Source organism: Lithobates pipiens, unplaced genomic scaffold (assembly GCF_037356315.1).
Source record: "Lithobates pipiens isolate NorthernLeopardFrog02 unplaced genomic scaffold, aLitPip1_a1.2 Scaffold_8, whole genome shotgun sequence".
In the NCBI taxonomy this organism is placed as follows: Eukaryota; Metazoa; Chordata; class Amphibia; order Anura; family Ranidae; genus Lithobates; species Lithobates pipiens.
Window position 1 is genome coordinate 370,066,665 of NW_027507903.1, and position 7,476 is coordinate 370,074,140.

The 7,476-nt window shown below is 42.0% G+C and overlaps 1 pseudogene; it reads right to left on the minus strand.

The window, feature by feature from the left end:
* Window positions 1–2,203: 2,203 nt before the first annotated feature.
* Window positions 2,204–2,921, minus strand: LOC143962688 (small ribosomal subunit protein eS6 pseudogene; annotated as a pseudogene).
* Window positions 2,922–7,476: the final 4,555 nt, after the last annotated feature.

Here is a 7,476-nt window from a genome sequence, read left to right on the forward strand (position 1 = left end):
GGTGCATTCACTCTGCTGGCCACTTCTTGCTTCCTATTTGCAGCTTGTTTTGCAGAGGTATCTGCCAGGCGATTGCCTCATGCTTCTTGAGAATTCAGCTTGCCATGTGTCTTTATCTTAAGTATAACCACTTGTGCTGGTAGGAGTAGGACATCCATTAAGTCCTTCATAGCTGCACTGTGTTTTACAGGTATACCCACTGCTGTTAGGAACCCTCTGCTTTTCCAAATGACCTCAAAATCGCAGGCAACCCTGAGGCCGTATCTTGAGTCTGTATGGATAGTAGCTCTTTTTCCTTCTGCCAACTTGCATGCCATTGTTAAGGCTTGGAGTTCTGCTTCCTGGGCAGACATGGAGGAAGGTAATGCTGAAGCCTGAAGAACTGTATCTTCGGTGATGACTGCATATCCCCTGTGATACCATCCAGCGCTGTCTGCATACCTGGAACCATCCACAAAGATTGTCAAGTAAGGATTCTCAAGGGCCGTTTCACTAACTGTCGGTATGTGTGAAGTCTCCATCTTCATCACTTCAAAGCAGTCATGAGCGGTGAGGTGGGGATCATTCTCCAAAGAGGTTCCCCCTCAAGAAGTGGAAGTAGAGTGGATGGGTTGAGGGTATCACATCAGAGGAGAGTGATGTTATCGGGGAGAAGCAAAGAACACTGGAGTCTGAGTTGTCTTGCTGAAGACAGGTGTTTGAGCTGTACTTGGTTTAGTATGGCAGTTATGTCATGAGAGGCAAGGAGAATTAGAGGGCGTGTCCAGAAGGTCAGTGGTTTTGTCTAAAAGGGCTTGGGCTGCAAAGACGGCTCTAAGACAGGAGGAGGGTCCCCCCTTGGCCACTGGGTCCAATTGGCGAGAGTAATACCCAATGAGTCTGAGCCTGTTGCCATGGGCCTGAGCCAAAACTCCTGTGGCCTACCCTTGACTCTCTGAGACAAACAGTTTGAGAGTCTTTTCATAGTTTGGGAGGCCCAAAGCAGGTGCCATGGAGAGGATCTCCTTCAGAACTTAAAAATTGTTCACAGCCTCTGAGGAAAGCTGGAAATGATCAGATTTCAGGGCATCATCGTAGAGAGAATTTTTGTGGTCTCTATAATTCGATTTCTAATAGTAAATATAGATAAACTTGTACCATCATCCAGGATTTCTTGGAATAAAAGAATGGAAACCTGGTCCCCAACCAGGTCACCACAGAGGACATGTGGGCAATTTGGACTATCGCGGTACAGTAAAATGAGAATCAATAACAAATATGCAATTAAAAAGGGATTTAATTAATACAAAAATAATGGTCAAATACATATAAAAATAGTTCATATGGGACAATTCATCACAGAATACAGTTCAATTAGTTTCGCGGACCATAGCCACTTCATCAGGAAAGTATCTGTGGATTAATAAATAAATAATCAAAAAACAGTATGAAAGCCATGAGGCATAAACAAAATTATAATATAATATCTAGACAGATAATAAATACATAAGGGGGGGGAAGCAAGACTGCTTACCCTCGTCCCGACATGACCCGATCGCAGGGCATAACCACCAAAAAAGGGGGTCTCCCACGGCGACTCGGGGGAGCTACAAAACATGATGGACCAGAGTCTAAAAAGGTAAAATAGAACAAAAGGTAGATATTGTATGGACCTTCAGAGCCACAAAGTAGTGGACCAGTGAGAAGTGATCGATTGTAAAAATTGTGATAGGAACAGTAGAACAAGCAGTGAGATGGGAATAAATAATAAAAACGTAGGAGGATATTCCATGAAAAAAACACAAACTGTCAGTGACTTAACTAAATGTTGAAATAAATGTGACAAGGAGTGAGAAGATGGTGAGTTCAAAGATCAGTGAGGGCCATAATGGTACCTGATAATTTGGATGTACCGAGTTTAGGGATACCAAAAAGAGTTGTGCAGCTGAAGAGAAAACTATCAGCCTGCACCCACAATATGCAATGCTTGGGCCAGATGGCACGTGGTGGGGGCCTAGATCAGCCAGTCCACCCATGACATACTCACCTAAAGGGAAGGGGAAAAAAATAATTGTAGAGAGGTTGCATCAATGGGAGGCCTTGATTGCAGCAACTCTTTCTTCAGTAAGATCTCGAGTGCCTTGGGAGATGCAGTGACCTAGAAAAACCACCTTCTCTTTGCACCACTGGACCTTTTGCTTTAAGGCCTTGCATCCTTGCTCGGCTACTTAGTGGAGGAGGCTTTCAGTGATAAGTCTATGCCTCTTGGCAATCTGCTCCTTGCACTTCTCCTTTGCTTCCTTTATTCTCTTAGCAAGGAGCTTGGCATACTCTGATGCTTCCTCTTCATTCTTCTGAGTGCGCTGCTTCTTCAGGGCAATACGTTTGCACTTGTGTTGAAGAACGCTAGGTGTTACAAGACGCTGGATCTTGGGGGCCTTAGTCCTGGCTTTCTTCCCTTTCTTAGCAAGAGGCTTTCTAACCACATCATCTTCTTTGGACAGGTTGAAGAGCTTGCGGACTCTGTTTGCCCTTTTAGAACCCAAACAACGTGGAACAGTGTTGGCTGTGAGGCCAGGTATGTCCTTCTCACCTTTACTGACAATCTCCAAGTTCAACACACTTAAGGTGGCATCTACAATACAGTCATGCACAGACTTGCGTTTGCGCTTGCCAGTCCTCCTGGGGCAGTAACAGGAGTAACCCTTACTCAATAACAGATGAAGATGGCCGTGAGTGAGAACTCCCTGTTTCATTGGGAAACCTTGCTTATTGTTGCCTCCACTGATGCACACAACATATCCCTTTCATTCCTCACCCAAAGGATCAGCTGAAACTTCTGTGGACATGCGTTACTCGTAAAAACTATGTAGCTTCTGTTCATCGTCAACTTTAATCAGCTTTTGGCAGCCAGTGGCTGGGAAAGAGATATTAAGCTTCATGTCTACACAGCCTATCTCAGGTCCCCTGCTGGAAAGAGGAGAGAGGAAGCAGGTAAGAGGCTTTCACAGAAGTTTGAGATGTCCCCACGTTGGAGGGTATCTGCACAAAGCAGGAGGTCATCTACATACTGAAGGAGTATATGTCTGGGTGTAACTTCATCCAGGTGTCCAGGATGAGGAACATTGCCTTGGATTGAATTGGGGGGGAGTTCTGGACACCTTGTGGCATAACAGTCCAGGTGTAGCAGGCAGGTGACACAGGCTTGCCTGAATCCTAGCGGGGAAGGTACATGTGATCCGGAGAAGGGCGGAGTGGTGAGCAAGATGGGCAATCACGTCCCTTTTACTGAGCGCTTTCATGTGGGTCATGGTTGGGGGCCTAGTTGCTTGTGGGCAGACTTCTGGGTCTTCCACTCCGTCATTCCCTTCTGGAGTGCAGTTGTAACAAACACGCGGGGTTGGTACGCATGGGCTTGAATATGGTGTGCCAGAGGCCATCATGAGAGGAGCTACCTTTTTACTGCTCTGTGCAGATCCTAGGCCCTTTACTACTAATAACAACATCTCAAGATCCATTACCTTATACTCTGGGCTTGATAGGAGCAGACCCTTTTGTATTGACTCTTTAAGACCTAAGACAAATGCAGTGTGCTTGTATACTTTGTTCAACATGCTAATACCCAAATCAGTAAACATTTGTTTGATTCTAGTGCATAGAATTATGCAAGTTTAAATGACTTCCTTTTTTTTTACTAACCACAATTCGCCTGGCATAACGCCCAGAATATGTATAACTTCTCCATTATAATATTCTTAAAACTTATATCTGGTTAAAAAACAACATTTTAAAATCCCCAATTATTGCTAATACAGCTTAAACACAATTAAAACCATTTGCACAAATATAGCACATTTGCTACAATTGCTGTTATTAGAAAAGAAGCACCTTTCAACTTCAATAATGCAAGGATAGACAACTAAAACTAAAACAGACAAACAACAAACCTAAAGTCAGACTCTGGCTGAAATAATCAAGACACCCTATACATAAATTGAAATGCTACTTTGATTGTAATATGTCCCTGAGGACATAGCACAGGGGGTAGGTGTCACCAAGAACAGAGGGGCGGTAGACGAAGGGCAGTATCTACTTCATGGGGACCAGATGCCATTATAGGGCGGTGGCTGACTACTTGACTTCCTCTTTTCTTGTTTTCTATTCACATAAACAATACAACTATTTAGATTTTTTTTGTAAACCCTTCATGAATAGCTTTCACAACTTTGAACCAAGCATCTGCTGTTGGCAGCAGTCTATGATCTGACAACAGACTTTTTTTACGTTTCAAAATATTACACCATTCATCTGGCTCTAGCCGACCACCCAAATGCATAGTGACCCCACACACTTTTGCCAATTTCTTCCCCTTCTTGACAGCATCTTCTCCTTCTCACTCTAACACCAAATCACAAGCCAAACTACCCTCTTTAGGTCTCTCCAGTTCCTGCCCCATCGTTAGCTATTGGGAAGTTTATGTGTCCGGGCTCAGGAATTGTATGGCGGTTTTATTAAGCTGTCCTGGACTCAAAAGGGTCCAACAATCCTCTGACTGCTACCTGTCCTCGTTTGGACCACCCCCCAATATATAATGCTACTTTGCTACATTCTGTCTTGATGACTGGGATATTTATATGTGTCTGCTTAGGCTTTTAGATGGGTCACGAGGCTGTCCTGGGCTCAAAAGGGCCTGACAATCCATTACCTTGTACCAGTTCAGACTATATCACAGTCTCAAGTTGACGAGGACAAGTTAATGAGGACTAAAGGATAGAGAGAGAGAGAGACAGACAGAGAGAAAGGAACGTCTACAGTGTTCGACTGCCACGCAAGTCTCCTTACACGTGTCTTCCCAAAACGTAGACCAGTCACAGCCCTGTCCACCCCCGAGGTGGCCACAGGTAGGTGAGCGAGCCAAGCAATGTGTGACCACTTATTACTCTCAACAAGACATTTAACAAATAGATAAGGAGTATAGTAATTAATTTTTAATGCACCACTTTAAGATGAAATGCACATTTCCCAGAACCATACCCAAATTCCTCACTCTGTCCTCTTATTCTAGATTCAGCTTCTATAACTTTCAATGATTTACCATAAACAAATTTGACTGGGTAATGCACATTTAATCTGAACACAAATACTTGTGCAGTCTCCGGGAATTAGGGTTTATAACCAAGAGACTCAGTTCTAGATCCTGGCTCTACTACTTCGAAAAGACCCCAGCCATATTCATTTATGGCAAACAGTCCACAAACACACTTAGGACATGACATTACCAACAAAATATGACCAACAACCAACTACACAACAAGATGTGACAACCGTAGAGAAATACAGGATTGTTCAGATCTCACGGGATCCCCATGCCACTGCTGGGCGTATTCCTGACGCCCCCTCCTGGTTTGCCCATGCTTCACCGCACCCATGCTTTTTACCGCACAATTATTATTATTTATTCCCCAGGAGGTGTTTAAACCAAATCCTTCATCCGTGACTATATAATCAATCCCTCATTCCCAACAGCCACCACAAAACACAAGATTGATCAACAAAACAAAACAGAACAAAACAGGCGGTAGATATAATTAGTACAGGTTCAAAGGCTATGGGCAAGATATATACCTGTCTCTTTGCTGACCATGGAGAGCCGATATAGACAGAGATTAGCCAATCAAGGGTACAGGATAAACAGTAGACTAGATATACAAGATATCAAAAGTGTCTTACCATTTTTAGAGGTGATCAGTCTCCATCCAGTATTGGCTTGTCCCGGTCCCTTCTCGATCGGCTATCCTCCGGTACAGAGCCCATAGACCAACGTTCGAGTGCCAAATTGTTTTGGATCAGAACCAGAACCAATGTCTGGTATTTTTATATCTCCCCCTGATCAAATTATTGAATATAAAGTATGCACACGCTGAAGTAACCACTCTCACACCTTTGGTCCAGTGTGAAAATTACTTTCTGATTTATTTCCTCTTTTTCCTTGCAGTTTATATAACACCGGCTAGACATAAAAAAAAAAAAACAAGCAAGGCGAGATGTATGCAAAACATATTATTGCAACATATTACTGTAACAAATGTATGTATGCTTTTAGCTGATTTAGCAAGTTTAGTAATTAATCATAGCTATATTGGGTATTTCAGAAAAAAGGCACAGTCTTTGTATAATTCTTTGTGGTTCGGCTTCAAGGGAGCTAGCAGTTATCTGAAATAGAGTTTAGGTTAGAAAGCTATGCAATGGCATAATATTACATATTGAAATAGGCATTTTAGCATTCTACCTAATACCTTATGACAACTTTATGTGATACCTTAGTCACATCCATTACTCTCCACTAATTCAGGGGCAGTCTTCTTCCTCCATCCTATGCATTTATATCTCTTCCCTAACATCTGGCAGCATTTCTCCTACTGAAAAATAAAGGAAAATACTGCGCTGTGACTATGATTTAAAAGCAGCAAACATGACAGTTATTGGTCAAAAAAGAAAGAAAGAAATGATGTTGCGCTAAAGTGCTAATGTGCATAAATTGTGAAAATCTATAAGTAACCACAATAAATGTTAAAAGGTCAACTTCATACCAATAAACATATGGATACCAATAAAAACCTATATATCATAAGTGTTGGTTATTGAAAAAGATTATACATCTTATTATAGAAAAAGCAAACAAGCTGTGAATTATATTGTGAAATAGTGCACACTCTTATCACAAATAGACAGGTGAAAAGTCCAATAAGCTGTGGATTATATCCAATAGATGATCCGATCATAGACCATAGATGGACTAAAAAGACGTGTTAACATTGTTTAAAAACAACACGCTTATATACATATATGAAAATACAGATAAAAATGATAGTCTCAATAATAGTCTCAATAAGGTGACCAAGATTTCCAGTGTGCAAAAGACGACACTAAAAAGTGCTCTGAGTGGGGTGAAGATTTTCTATCCACATCAACACCTATAGGAGTGAGGCTTGCCGGAATTCACAGACTTGGGAAGGCATATGCCCCGCAAGTCGTGATAGTCTTTTAATGGAAAAAGTGGCAAGTCACTGCTCCACAAGCAATCTCCAAAGCTTCACTCTATATTATGCTGGTACATTCACAGAAGGTGGACAGCAGGCAGGTCTTGATCATCAGAACTCCGCGTTTTCAAATATATTCAGGTATAGTAGATCATAATAAAAGAGAACTCACATAGTGCAATAACGTTTAAAGGATATTTTCATCAAGTATAAAACAAAGATTAAGGACACTCACATTTTTTGAAGAAAAATCAGGTTTATTCGAAAGATTATATGGAAAAATAACGTGATGCTGTTGCTGTAGTCCACCCGATGCATTTTGTCCACTTAGACGTCATCTGGGGTATGGACCACCAGCGCTAGCAGCACGCTTATATATAGAATGTGACCCCAACCTGAATTTTGGTGTCTAAACCAGAAGTGAACATCACTTCCGGTTGCACCGTATTTCCAGAAA